Source organism: Arvicola amphibius, chromosome 3 (genome assembly GCF_903992535.2).
Source record: "Arvicola amphibius chromosome 3, mArvAmp1.2, whole genome shotgun sequence".
NCBI classification, from domain to species: domain Eukaryota; kingdom Metazoa; phylum Chordata; class Mammalia; order Rodentia; family Cricetidae; genus Arvicola; species Arvicola amphibius.
Genome location: NC_052049.1, coordinates 49,114,799 through 49,128,978, shown reverse-complemented (window position 1 = coordinate 49,128,978; position 14,180 = coordinate 49,114,799). Strand labels below are relative to the sequence as shown.

At 47.2% G+C, this 14,180-nt stretch overlaps 1 non-coding gene across 1 annotated transcript; it reads left to right on the top strand.

The window, feature by feature from the left end:
• Nucleotides 1–2,273: 2,273 nt before the first annotated feature.
• On the top strand, nt 2,274–2,377 carry LOC119810903. Its single transcript, XR_005284841.1, has one exon. It is a non-coding gene; the product is annotated as a U6 spliceosomal RNA (small nuclear RNA).
• Nucleotides 2,378–14,180: the final 11,803 nt, after the last annotated feature.

The window sequence follows — 14,180 nt, the reverse complement described above, 5'->3', positions numbered from 1 at the left end:
CTTTGGGCAATCACAACTGTCTGTAACTCCAGTTCCAATATGTGTTGGCTTCCACCAGCACCTGCAGTTACACACATAAGCACACACGCACACACGCACACACACACACGCACTTATTTACATTCATTGTTGTGTCTTTCACAGAGGTATCTGTGTATAATTTGTTAAGAATTTGCTCACTCAGTGAATACCTGCCTCCAAACAGACAGGATATGCTTTCTCGTAAAAATAGATCAAAACATATTGAATAAGGGCAGATAGTGTACATGTAGCTGCAACGATATAATGAGTTCCTAGAACATTAGCCAGAAATGAGCCTTGAACTATGATCTAGTCTAACCCTCTCATTTCACAGATTAGAGTCTAAATAAGCCATCTGAGGTCACAAGCTACTCCGTCCCAGAACCTGGCATCTCTAACTCCAGTGAATTTTCCCCCTAAACCGCCCTGCCTTTAAGAATGAGAAATCATAACTAAAGAACCTCAACCCTTATATATAGTCTTCCAACCCCATCATTATGGAGAGAGAAGACCTCAGCTGTTTTAATTACCACCTGCAGAAGTACTTGGCGATCTACTGCATCGCATATTTGGCAGGCCCATGTGAGAGAGGCTTTGAGAGCTCAGGCAGAATGAGAACGAACGTCGGGGAATGTTTTTTATTTGTAGGTTGAGACTGAGCACTCTGAGCTCGGGCTGCTGGCTTCCTAGTGACTTCGGGGGTTGCCGCTTTAATGCTTCAGTGAGCGGCAAATTGGACCACAAGAGCGTCAATCACGCGATGCTGCCAAGCGACTCCCCCTCCATCCAAGCGAAGTAGGATGCTTTGCTTGCTCAAAACAGCTCCATTCATAGGTTGAGTGTGGAGGAACCCTCAATCCAGGGGTTCTGTGTCCCTCAAACATCTGCCCCTCTATGTGATTCTTCAACGCTGAAGTTGGAGTTGTGTCCAGGTTACAGGCAGCCAATCAGTTGCAGAGCAACAGGCTGCCGGCTGCTGCAGTCCCGGGTGGGTGGAGCGAGCAGTGGCCAGACAGCAGTAAGGCTCAGCCAGGAAATTAGTGAGGTGCAAATTGCATGGTGGTGGCTGCAGGGCAAGAGGAAAATTGCAGACCATTGCCCGACGAGAGAGAAAAGGCAGGGTGGTATTTTGGAATCTGGCAACAGGGAGCCACTGAGCATAGTTTTCATTGGTTGAGGGAGGAAAAAAATAACTAACAGCTTTTTAAACGGAAGTACATTACACCAACAGAAAAATTCGGCGATCCCAAGGTTCAGCGCCTGCGTGCCCTGTAACCTACGCCCAGGTCAAGACAGAGAGCGCCCTCTTGTGTTCACTTCCAGTCACCCCACCCAGGGGGAACTGCCATTCTGCCTTGCTACATGCTCTTGTGTTTTAGGACAGACCAAATGCAAACCAGGAGAAGACCAGTTATTGGTGTCCTTGATCTTTTTCTTTTCTCCCCCCCCCCAGCTCAGCTACGGAGGCAGAGCCTGGCAGCCTGCTGACCGGGCCCAGCAACCCCTCTGGCACGTGTGGCTCTTGACAGGATCAGATTAGGACACCCATGGAGGACAGACTAGGAGACAACCTTTGAGATAGCCCTTGGGACTCCCATCTCCTTGTAGAGCTAGACTCTGCCCTGGAGAATCTGGCTGAGGAAGTAAGATGCAGACTTCTCTAGAGTCCTGGTCATGTTGTACAGTGTTGGGCTGTTCAGAGACAACTTCTAACACCTTCCTTCCTCCCTCCCTCCCTCCCTCCCTCCCTCCCTCCCTCCCTCCCCTTTCTTTCTTTCTTTCTTTCTTTCTTTCTTTCTTTCTTTCTTTCTTTCTTTCTTTCTTTCTTTCTTTCTTTCTTTCTATTCCATGTTTTTGTGGTTTCTTCTTTTCCCTCATCGTAGGCTCTCTGACTTTCCTTAGAGTGGGCAAGCATCATAGAGGAGGAATATAGGCTGTTTTGCTCCGGGTGTGTGTGGGGGTGTCTCCTGTTAGGCAACAGACTCAGGCCTGCAAGGCTTGGCAGCCACTCTGCTGATTTTTGTGGCCTGGAATTGTGGCTGGATTTGCTTAGCTTGCCACCTGGCTGGAGGAGATGATTTGACCACGAGAGTAGTAAGCCCTGTTCCGGGGAGGAATCAAGCATGTTTTAAATAGGTTTCATATTCTGGCTGTGAGCTTGGGTTTGGCTTTCCTCCAGTGCATGGTGTCTTGTGTACTAGTGTGCGTGTCTGAGAACTCCATTTCAAGTTAAGCATCAAAATTAACGGCCCTTGCTCACTTTGGCAGATGCCCTGAGACGGAAACAGTACACGGAAGAGTAACGTGGTCCCTGTGCAAGGATGACACGCAGATTCGTGGGGCGGTCTGTATTTTGCAATTGGAGTGAAATGGCAGTTAGATTCCTTTTGTGTCTCCTGTGGGGTGACAAGTAGATGCTCACGGCCTTGAGGAGGGACAGGCTTCCTGATATTAACTGCCTCTTTGTCTTGCTAGAAGGAGGTTCTGTGCCTCTCTTAGCTTGCCTCCATTTAATATTCAACCCTTTGCTGTTTAACTTCCCAGCTAAAGCAACCCAGGACTTCTTAGATGTCAAGTCCAGCAAGGACTTTTCTTAAATCACAATCTTAAATCATCAGTCCCTTGGTGGCTCTGGCACTGTTGGTCCATCCAGCCACCCTCCAGGACTTTGTCCGGAGTTCCTCCATTTCTGTCCCTTTTGTAGCCTCTCCTTCTTCCCCTTGCTGTGCTGGCTTTGGGCTCTTCTGGGCGGCTATGCCCAGCTGCCTTTCCTCTCCACTCTTCATCCACGGGCAGTCACCATATTTACACAGTTCCAGTCTGCAGATGGGAGTCTCCAGGTAATGGCGCTAAACGGAACCATCTCTGTCTTGCTGGTTACTAGGCTTCTGGGAAGAAACGGGAGAAAGTCAGGCTGATGTCATTCACAGGTGGTGCCCATAACTGGGAGCTGTGTCTCAGACTGCCACCCCCCATCAGTTCCTGGGAGTTTGCCTGGGAGCTTTCTCATCTGCACTAGGCGAGCAACTTTGTAGAGTGGTACCCAGGTGATGACGTGAGATCATGTGTAAGATGTGGCACCTGCCGGAGATGCACCATGCCCTGCCAAAGCCATCAGCAGCATCTGGCAGGAGGGATTCCTGGGGCTCTGCACCCACTCACTTCGTAGAAGATTGCACCTTGCACCGGGATCTCAGAAAGACCTGAACTCGCTGGCCTAGGGGAGGATCTAGCCTCAGAAGAAACTGCTCAGTGCCTGGCTGATCACTCCATTGTCTGCCCTGGCTCTCCAGGAAGTCCAGGCTGATGGATCTTGGTTCAACAAGGAAAGGCTTTCCTTGAGCATGATATGAGACTCTCAGGACAAGTGGTTCTCTTGGTGACAAACACACATCACAATCACTGCACTGTGGGTTCCAGTCCTGGCTATAGATTGCCCTAGCCAGGACCTCAGATAAGCCTCAGTTTCTCACAGTTTCAGGATGGTGTCATACCATCCTGGCCAAGAACTCAACTCTGGATTCCTATGCATTCTGGTCATTTATGTCCGGATGACACAGGACAGAACAAATAATGTCTGAGTGCTTGGGTTGTCTAGCTGTAGAATGGGATCAGATAATCCTACCTACAAAAGTGACAAGAGGAAGGAAGGAATGTAAGGCACTACAGAGGAGCATATAGTAAACATATTGTGTTTGATACTGCTAATCAAGCAGATGTTGCAATACCATCAGCTGAGGTAACACAGGAAGATTTCTTGTATTACTAAGAGGTGGAGAAAATATGTTTTACAGTCACTATGAATCCCAAGAATCCATCTCCCATACCACCACCACCTCCTCCTCCTCCTCTTCCTCCTCCTCCTCCTCTTCCTCCTCCCCCCTCCTCTTCCTCCTCCCCCTCCTCTACCTCCACCTCCTCCTCCTCTTCCTCCTCCCCCCTCCTCCTCCTCCCCCCTCCTCTTTCTCCTCCTCCTCCTCTTCTTCCTCCTCCTCCTCCTCCTCCCCCTCCTCTTCCTCCTCCCCCCTCCTCCTCCCCCCTCCTCTTTCTCCTCCTCCTCCTCTTCCTCCTCCTCTACCTCCACCTCCTCCTCCTCCTCTTCCTCCTCCTCTACCTCCACCTCCTCCTCCTCCTCTGTCTCCTCCTCCTCCTCCCCCATCCTGTTCCTCCTCCTCTTCCTCCTCCTCCTCCTCTTCCTTTTCCTCCTCCTCCTCCTCATGTTCCTTTCTCTCCCTCCATCCTATCTTTCTCCTCTGTTCTTTAAACTTTCCCAGTCCCAGCATGCTCATCCTCAGAAAGAACTGCCTGTTTTCTTTTCAGACTCCATAAAAAAAAAAAAAAAAAAAAAAAAAAAAACCAGCCCCTGACTTAGTGCCCACTGGTAATTTCCCTGGGGTTTTGGATGGGTCTTAGCACTGTCAGCCTAGTACAGCCCTTTTGTTTGCAAGAGGGCAGTGAGAAAATTACATCCTGGGCTTAGGGAAGGGAAGAATAAACACGTTCACAGTAGGACTCTTCGGATGAACTATTTTATTTCTCTCTCGTATTTTTTTCTGGGTTGTTGATGGTCCATTGCAGATGCTGATGTGCCTTAATATTAATGGGTCAGAGCCGAGTAACCAAGCAAAAGCGAGGCAAGATGCTTATTGTCACTTTCCCCAGCTAGCTCCCCAAACCTACCTCTGAATTCTGCAGGAAAACATCTCCGGATTGCACTTGAGTTTAAACATCCCGGCTTCTCCAGTCATTAACGTTCTGCTTCAACAAAAAAGTGAGGAGTGCCCCTCTTGCCTGAGACTGGAGTGGTAATGTTTAACCCCTCATTTGTCAATCGAAGCCAGGGCAGGCATCTGCCTTCCAAACTGCCCACACCGGGGCGTATACTGTAAAGTGTTAAAGGTGACCCCAGGCAATGTGCATAATAAATGTGTCACGAAAGTCCGCCTTTAAAAGATGAGGTTAGATTGGCGAGTTGCACGTGCCTGCCAGGTCGCACTAGCCTGGTGAAGCACACAGGTAAAGAGTTCTACTGAGAAGGGCCCTCCCGGCCTCTATCTGTGGCGTTTACTCCCCTCTCCCCGGTTCTGCTCCTCTGGTGCTTCCCAGCTCTCGATCTCTGTCACCAGGACCTGAAGGCAAATAGGGGCAGCGCTCCATCTGCAGACCTTCTTAGGGACTCCTAAAACTCGAAAGGAGAGCGCGGCCAAGTTTCTACCTTTTAGAGGGAAAATCTGATTCCTGCCTTTGGCCTCAACGAAAACAACGCAAACCCTGAAGGCAGCCGGGGTAGCCCAGGAGAAGAGCCCAGGGCCAGGAAGTTGGTGCCAAGCGGAGCGTGGTTTGCGTGTGAGCCCCAGGGCGTTCACAGTCACGCTGGGGCCACCGACAGTTGTTTATAAACTCTTTGTGGGCGTAGTGGCACCCAGGACGCCATTTCTCCGGGATGCTTTTTCTCCAGGAAGCGAGGGGCCAACAAAACAATCTCCCCTTAGGCATTTCAGTGCACTGCGGGTGCCGGTGTAAATGCATTTTGTAAACGTCAAACAGCAACTCTATTTGCTTTTGTGTAGAAAGACTATCAAGCAAACGCGGAGCCATCTTTCATCTGATTCTGTCTCTGATTCTGCCTCGGATTTGCTAGCAGTTACTCTGCAAACTTTCCTGCTTGTAGCCCGGGCCGAAAGCCCCAGGCGCCCATCCCTCTGTGGCACAGAAGAAAGTCATTGTAGGGTTTATCAACCCCCTCCCCAGGACCTCGGGTTTCATCTCTTTCTTTTCCCCCCTCATGTTCAGTTTGTTTTCTCAAGACCTAAGCAATTTTTAATGTACTCTATACTTCCCGCTTAATCCTCATCGTTTATTGTATAATTATAGTTTCAAAGTGATTATGTAATTAAAATCATGTTTCGTTGAAACAGAACTTCAAAAGGGCGGCAGACCCCCGCTCTGGCATTATTTTCTAGTGATGTAATAATTTCCCTGTGATATTTAAAATAAACACATTAGTTCAAGAATTCTAAACATGTCTCAAAGTATATAGTAGGCTTGATTGGCACGAGGCTGGCTTGTAGAGCCATGGTAAAACCCATCACTAGTTTAATATATTTCTATGCTCCCATGCAGGGTAAATTACAGGATAATGGGGCGCAGGCGATGGTAAGCTCTGTTTATATAATCCATTTCTTCACACGAGTTCCCATTGCCTTCCTTTTCCCTTTGCTGTGTGTGGTGGTTCTCTGATCCCCTGACCTCGGCCCATGTGTTTTCACTTTTTCTTCTGATCTCAATTCCATGACCAGCGGGGAATAAAATACAAATTGAATAGTAACCGTTCACAGGCCGCTCTTTTCAAACTGTTGTTAAAACCTCTTTGTCTTGTCTAGCGGTTGATAGATAAATGCGTTGTGTTTCTCCTGACTTTCCCCCCTGCCTTTCTTCTTCCTTTTTTTTTTTTCACCCCTCCTTGGCCAAGGAAAAAAATAACCCTTCTCCAATTATACGCTTTAAAAATTAAAACCCACACCTCCTTTCAAACCATCTCCTGAGCGTCCCGCGCTCTCCGGGGTTGGCCCATTGGTTCGGCGGGATTCACCACGTGGAATAAAGGAACGCGGCAGCTGAGCAGGGGTGGGGGAAGGCGCGGTGCCCCCCGTGTGAGGTCCCCGCCATTGTCCCCCTCCTGAAGGTTCATTTAACCGAGAACCTGTTCTGCCTCTGATCTCCTCGCAGAGCTCCCAGAATGGACCAGCTAGCTGGGGCGGCCCCTCCAAGGAATTCCTGGGGGCAGGGGGCGAGGGAAGTTAGAGGATGGGAGGGGGGTGTCTAACCCTCCCCTCTTCGCCCTTCACCCGCCTCTCCTCTTTCCCCCTTTTGATGGTTTGTTCGGCTAGAAGGGCGAGGAGGACCCGAGAAGGAGCTGTTTTACAGCCTAAGTCCCCAAAGCCGCACAACGCCTCCAGGTTTCTGACCTGCCCTTCCCAGATCCCTTCTGCTTCCACCTCCGGGGCTGCTGCTCCAGGATGATCAAGCAAAAATAACTAACAGTAACTCGGTGCTCCGCACCTAGCCCCTCTCTTCCCAAGCGCTTCCTTGGAGGGAGGGAAGGAGAGAGGGAGGGAGGTCAAGGGCGCGGCTCGCCTTGGTCACTCCACTCCAGCGCCTTAGGCGGGCGGAGGGCGGGCATGGACCTTCTCCAGTGGCGCTGGACAGCTAGGCTCAGCCTCCAGGATTGCACAGAGGTTCTCCTGGCGAGCGAGCCTGCGCCGCCCGGTCTGCAGCAGAGAGCGCCATCACGGGTCCCCGCGGGCAGTGCGGACCAGCGGGCGGGCGGAGCACACGGCGGGGCGGGGAGCTCGGTGCGGCAGGCTGCCGGGTAAAGTTTCCCCGGCCGCGCTGGGCGATGCCGCCTGACAGCGCCCTTCGCCGTGGGCCGCGTACCTGTAAGCTGAGCCTGGCTCACATGCTTCACATTAAAGCTCCGTGCCCGGTGCCTTCGTGCTTTTTCCCCCCTTCTTCTCCTCCAAAAGGGTTCTTATAAACTTCCCTTCGTTTATCTAGCCTGGTTTTCATTGCTCCAGTTTTGCATGGGTTGACTTTGTTTAGTTTATTAACCCACGGGGTTACTTTAACTAAACATTTGGGCTGAATACTTTGGGATTAGATTTCAACGTTTTCTAACGAAATTACGGAGGTTTTTGAAGCCGCACAGAGAACGCTGTGTTGAGTTTATTAGTCAATTTAACAGACTATAAGTGGGGGCGGGGGTGCGTTTAGGACAGTTCATACCCACCCGACGGAAGAAGCGAGCCACGCCTTGGAATAGGGTTCCATCCGCGGCCGCAGAGCTTGCACCCCGACCCGGCCTCGGGGTTCGCTGGCTTCCTCCGCTGGCAGCCCTGGTTCCGGGGTGCACCAAATTCCCGCCCACCCGCGGAACACAGGCAGGACCCTGAGATTAGCTGCACGACCCCTAGGTGTTTGGTACAACTGCAGAGGCCTTGGTGTCTTCCTGCACAAGGCCGTGAAAGGAAACCTGATTATGGTGGAATCTTCCAGAAAGAGTGGAGATCAGTGGGTCTGAGATGGGCTGGAGGGACGACGATAACGATAATGACCACTTGGCCAGTTCATCCCGGCCAGGATATGCCACCAAACCCACTGGAGGCTTTCCCCCTAAACTTAAAGAGCTGGGACATTCCAGGGCTTGGACCCAGTGTGATGCACGGACTCCTGCCTTCCACCTCCAGCCAGAAGGCAGGTAACCCTGCAAAGCCTAAAAGCAGGGAATTTTCTCCAACACTTCCTGCCATACAGAGACTCTTGCATTTCAGATTTGGGCCCTGGTGCCAGCTAAAATGCCCTTGAACTTTATATATCTCAGACAAAACTGAATACTGTAGGGGCAGTCAAGTGGAAAGACCCAGAAAGTAGGTTGGGGGGGGGGGGGAACTTTCTGGAGCAATAGTAGGTGAGAGGGAGAAAAACATTGATATTTCTTATTGTGATCCCAGATTGGACATGAGAGTGTGGCACGGTGAAAAACAGGTGCTTTCACTACCACACCTAGCTACCAGGACCCTGACAGCCAACAGGATTTTATTTTGCATGCAAGAAGGTCAATAATGGACAGAGTCGAAGTAAGTAAAGTAGGAAAAGATTCGAGCTTTGGACCTCAGCCTCCTCCAATTTTTGTTCATAGAGGAAACTGTTGTTTTTTTTTTTTTTCCTTCTTGACAAAGAGTTTGGGGGAAAAAAACAAAAACAAACAAAATTCCCTAAAGCCTACCTACCACTTTGCTCCCTACCTGGCTTTCTCCCCACGGCACACACACACACACACACACACACACTCCTTGTGCTTGCTGGTTCCTCCAGGTTGCTGAGAGGACCTCTTTGGTTGCTAGCTTGTTTGCTTTCCTTGACCTGGCTCTGCCAACCCTGTAGGAGGCTGAAGGCTGGAGACTCCCATCACAGACACCCATTACATCAGTGGGGTGGCTAGTTATTTGAGTTGGTTAGTTAGTAGGTTGGTTGGTTAGCTAACAACCTGGTTGACAGGTGGTTGCTTGGTGGGTAGGTTGGTTAGTTAGCGGGCTGTCTTCAGACTTATCCTTAGTCTGATTTATACTTCCTTGGGATAAGCTCTGCTCCCAACCCCTCCCTGATTAGTTCATGGCATAAAACCCTTTAGAATCCTTGGGAAGGCAGATCTTGGCCTTTTCTCTCCTCTTCTCCAAATCCAACCCCTCAGTCTAATCCCCAGCTCTGTAGCCGAACACCTACCTGCAGACTCCCCTTCCTCTCCGACCCCCACCTCCTCCTCTCTGACCTTCTCCTCTACTCCTCCTCCCCCACACTCGCCCCTTATCCCAGCCTCCAACACCAGCAGGCACGCCCTGGGAACGTACAGTCCTGTAAATGCCACTGGGGAACAGGTAGGCTAACCGCAGATTCTCACCTCTCCCCTCTCCTCCACAATCAAACCCTGGGTTCGCCCGTCTCAGAAGCACACCATCTGCTATGCCTCCCCCTCCTCTTTGTCTCTGGGTGATCTCTCAGATCTGCTCCTCCAGCCTTCCTCCTCACTGACGCTAAGCCCAACCCTCAACTCCAGCAGGCATTCCCTGGGAACCAGCCAGTCAATCAAGCCTGCCAAAGAAGCCCAAAGGCCAATGGGGGGGGGGGGGAACTTCAGACTGTCACTCTCCTTCCTCCCCTGCACATCCAGTCCCTAGTCTCACTCCCAGCTCTGTACCAGCCCATCTGGGGCCTCTTCTCACTCTCTTATCCCCATCCCCAGGGGACTCGGCAGATCCTGGAGGACTGCTCTGGTTCCCTCCCTCCTATGGCCCTCCTAGGGCACCACCCCTCCCAAGTGTCAGCTCTAAATACGGAGAGAAACACATCCTACCTGCAAACTCCAGTGGGCAGCCTTGCCAGGTTCACAGAAGAATTCACGCCCAGCAACACACAGCAACCACCCTCTCCTAAGAATCAGAGGGCAACAGAAGATAAGGAACGAAAAGGACACCCACCCCCAAAAGGCAAGACATGATATTAGAATCTATAATTACAATCTTTCCTAAACCCAGATGCCGAGACCCCAGCATAAAAAGACAACCCATGACAGCTAAGACAATTTGACTCCACTGGAGAACAGCAAGCCTACCCCAGTAGGCCCTGAGTATTCCAACAGAGCTCAAACACAAGGAAAAGATGATCCATTGGTATCTCCTGGTAGGCTGAGGATTATTACAAGTAGGCACCGTGAAGGCAAATTTTTCTCAGTCCTTTTCTTGAAAAGGTATAGTGAAGAAACAATCCTCTTAATCAATAACTATGAGAGGCCATCCTTTTGGTAACAGAGAAGGCAGAGGAATTCCAGATTGTAGAGGGCCCGTAGGTTGAATGACCTTGTTGACAGCTCTAAGATCTGTCACCATTCTCCATTTTCCAGATTTCTTTTTAACAACAAATACAGGAGAATTCCAAAGGCTTGTAGATTCTTCAATATGTTGAGCATCTAGTTGCTCTTGTACAGTCTGTAGGAATATAATAGAGACCCTTAAAAAGGAAATGAATACATTCATTAAAGAACTCTGTGGAAACGTAAGCAGTGGAAAGAAACTAATAAAACAACTAAGAAAAGCCTTGAAAGTAGAAATAGATTCAATAAAGAAAACCCAAACTGAGGACAAGTAAAGCCATGAGCCTCGTAGCAGCACATAGATTAATAAAAATTGGTTAATTTAAGTTGTAAGAGATAGTTAGTAATAAGCCTGAGCTTTCAACTGAGCATTTATAATAAATATTAAGACTCTTCGTGGTTATTTGGGAAGCAGATGATGGGACAGAAAAATGCCACCTATATTTCACCCAAACACAAAAGAATATACTTTCTTCTCAACAACTCATAAAACTAAGAGACTGCCTAGAATTCAATGAAAAGGAACACACCCAAACTTATGGGACACAATGAAGGTGGTGCTAAGAGGAAAATTCATAGCACAAGTGCCTACATAAAAACACTGGAGATATTGCATACTAGTAATGTAACAGCATACCTGAAAGTTCTAGAACAAAAGGAAGGCATACCCAAAAGCAGTACAATGCAAGAAAATTTGGTACTAAATTCAATAAAATAGAAACACACCAACAAAAACAACACCAAGAATTGATAAAACAGAGTTCGTTCTTTGAGAAACTCAATAAGATTGGCAAACCCTTATCCAAACTCTTAAAAGACACAGAGAGGCCGGGTGATGGTGGCACAGGCATTTAATCACAGCACTTGGGAGGCAGAGGTAGGCAGATCTCAGTAAATTCAAGGTCAGCCTGGTTGCAGATGAGTTCCAAGACAGCCAGGAAAGTTAGACAGAGAAACCCTGTCTTGAAAAACCAAAAATAAAAATAATTTAGAAAGACACATAGAGAATATTCAAATTAACAAAATTAGAAATGAAAAGGGGGGCACTGAGAAAATCCAGAGAATCATAAGGACATACTTTAAAAATTTGTACTCCACAAAATTAGTAAATCTAAAAAAATGGCTAATTTTCTAGATACATATCACTTATCAAAGTTAAATTAAGACCAGATCAATTTAAATAGACTTAAAACTCCTACTGAAATAGAAGCAGTAATTAAGTCTACCAACAACAAAAAAGCCCAGGGCCAGATGACTTTAGCCCAGAATTCTACCAGACTTTCAAAGAAGAGTTAGTACCAATATCTTCAAATCTTCCACAAAACAGAAGCAGAAGGAACACTGCCCATTTCATGTTATGAGGGCAGTAACCCTGACACCTAAATCACATAAAGACCCAACAAAGAAAACCTATAGACTAGTTTCCCTTATGAACATGGATGTAAAAACTCTCAATAAAATACTTTTGAACTGACTCCAAGAACACCTTGAAAAGATTGCCCTCTATGATCAAGGAGGCTTCATCCCAGAGATGCAGAGATGGTTTGACATACAACAGTCAATAAATGTAATCCACCATATAAACAAACTGAGAGACAAATAACACATGATCACCTCATTAGATGCAGAAAAAGCCTTTCACAAAATCTAACACTCTTTTGAAGGATTAAGGATACAAGGGACATACAACAATACAAGGCAGTTTACAACAACTCCATACTCAGCATCAATTTAAACAGAGAGAAACTCAAAACAGTTCCACCAAAATTAGGAACAAGACAAGATTGTCCACTCTCTCCACACCTATTCAATACAGTACTTGAAGTCATAGAGCAATAAGACAACCAAAGGAGATCAAGGGAATACAAATTGGAAAGGAAAAGTCAAAGTATCTTTATTAGCAGATGATATGATAGCATACATAAGTGACCCTGAAATTCCACTGGAGAACTCCCACAGCAGATAAAAACCTTCAGCAAAGCGACTGAATACAAAAGCAACTCACAGAAATCAGTAACCCTCTTCCATACAGACTATGATGGCTAAAGATGTTGAATATTTCTTAAAGTGTTTCTCAGTCATCTGAGTTTCCTCTTTAAAGAATTCTCTGTTTATATCTGTAACTTATTTATGATTGGGTTATTTGTTTTCTTGATATTTAGTTATTTTGGATATTATCTCTCTGTCAGATATAGAATTGGTGAAAATCTTTTCCCATTCTATAGACGGTCATTTTGTCTTGTTGATAGTGTCCTTTACCTTACAGAAGCTTCTCAGTTTCATGAGGTCCCATTTATTAATTGTTGATCTTAGTGCCTGTGCTAATGATGTTCTGCTCAGAATATCTTTTCCTGTGCCAATGAGTTCAAGGCTATTCCCCGCTTCCTCTCTTATTCAGCATATCTGGTTTTATGCTAAGGTCTTAGATCCATTTGGAGTTGAGTTTTGTGCAAGGTGATAAGTATGGATCTATTTGCATCCTTCCAGGCAGACATCCAGTTTGAGCAGCATTGATGTTGAAGATGCTGTCTTTTTTCCAGTATGTATTATTAGCTTTTTTTTTTTTAAGTTAGGTGTCGATAAGTGTGTGCACTTATGTCTGGGCCTTTTATTTAATTCCATTGTTTGGTGTCTTTTGTGTTTCCATATGAAACTAAAAGCCGTCTTTTCATAATCTATGAATAATTGTGTTGGAATTTTGATGGGAATTGCACTAAATCTATAGATTGCTTTTGGTAGGATGGCTATTTTCACTATATTAATCCTACCAATCCATGTGGCTAGAACTAAAAAACAAAAATTGTTCTGGGTGAGATAACCCAGACACAGAAAGGCAAATATGGTATGTATTCGCTTACATGCAAATATTAACTGTTAAGTCAACAACAACCGACTTACAATCCATTAAACCACAGAGCTTAGGTACAGAGCAAGGACTAAGGGTATGGATATCCCTAGGAAAGGGAAATAGAATAGACAGTTATGAGTGGTTGGTGTGTATGTGTGTGTGTGGCTGGAATGGGAGGACCAAGTGACAAGAGGAAGGGGAAGGGGGAATGGAGAGGGGACTGAGTGAGGAAATACAGGGAAAGGCAGCTAAAATTAAGGGCCATTTGAGGGGTAGTATGGAAATCTAATATTGTAGAAGGTTCCTACAATGTATACCTATATAAAGGTGATCTAACAGAAATCACTAAATAATGGGAGAGAGAGTCCCAACTGGACATCTCTTGTCACCAAATGAGGCTTCCAATACCACTTACATGTTATTGAGTTGGTGGCAAAGGGGTACCATGAGAACTCCCCAACAGCCCAGGTTATTGTTGCCAAGGCTGTAGGTTGCTCTCCACAAACTAATGGCAAAGCCCCACTGATGGAGACAACGCCTATACACTCATTGAACATGGAGTAGTTGAGCTGGTGACTACATAGAGCCCTTACACTTACCTGCTAGTGTCCTTGATACAGGAAGGCACTCTGCAGGCTCCCGGAAGAGAATTGTAAACACCAAGCCATCCCCAAATCCTTTGATCTACAAAGGTGTCCTGCCTACTAGTGCAATGGTGGCACAAAGCTTGAGGGAGACACCAGCCAATGTCTGTTTTGACTTAAGGCCAAGAGAGGGAACACATACCTGACACTGCATGGATGACCAAGAACCTGAGACTAGATTGGTTAGGGACATAGGGTAAAACCAAATACTACCGTTCTAAAAACAATAAAATAAAATAAA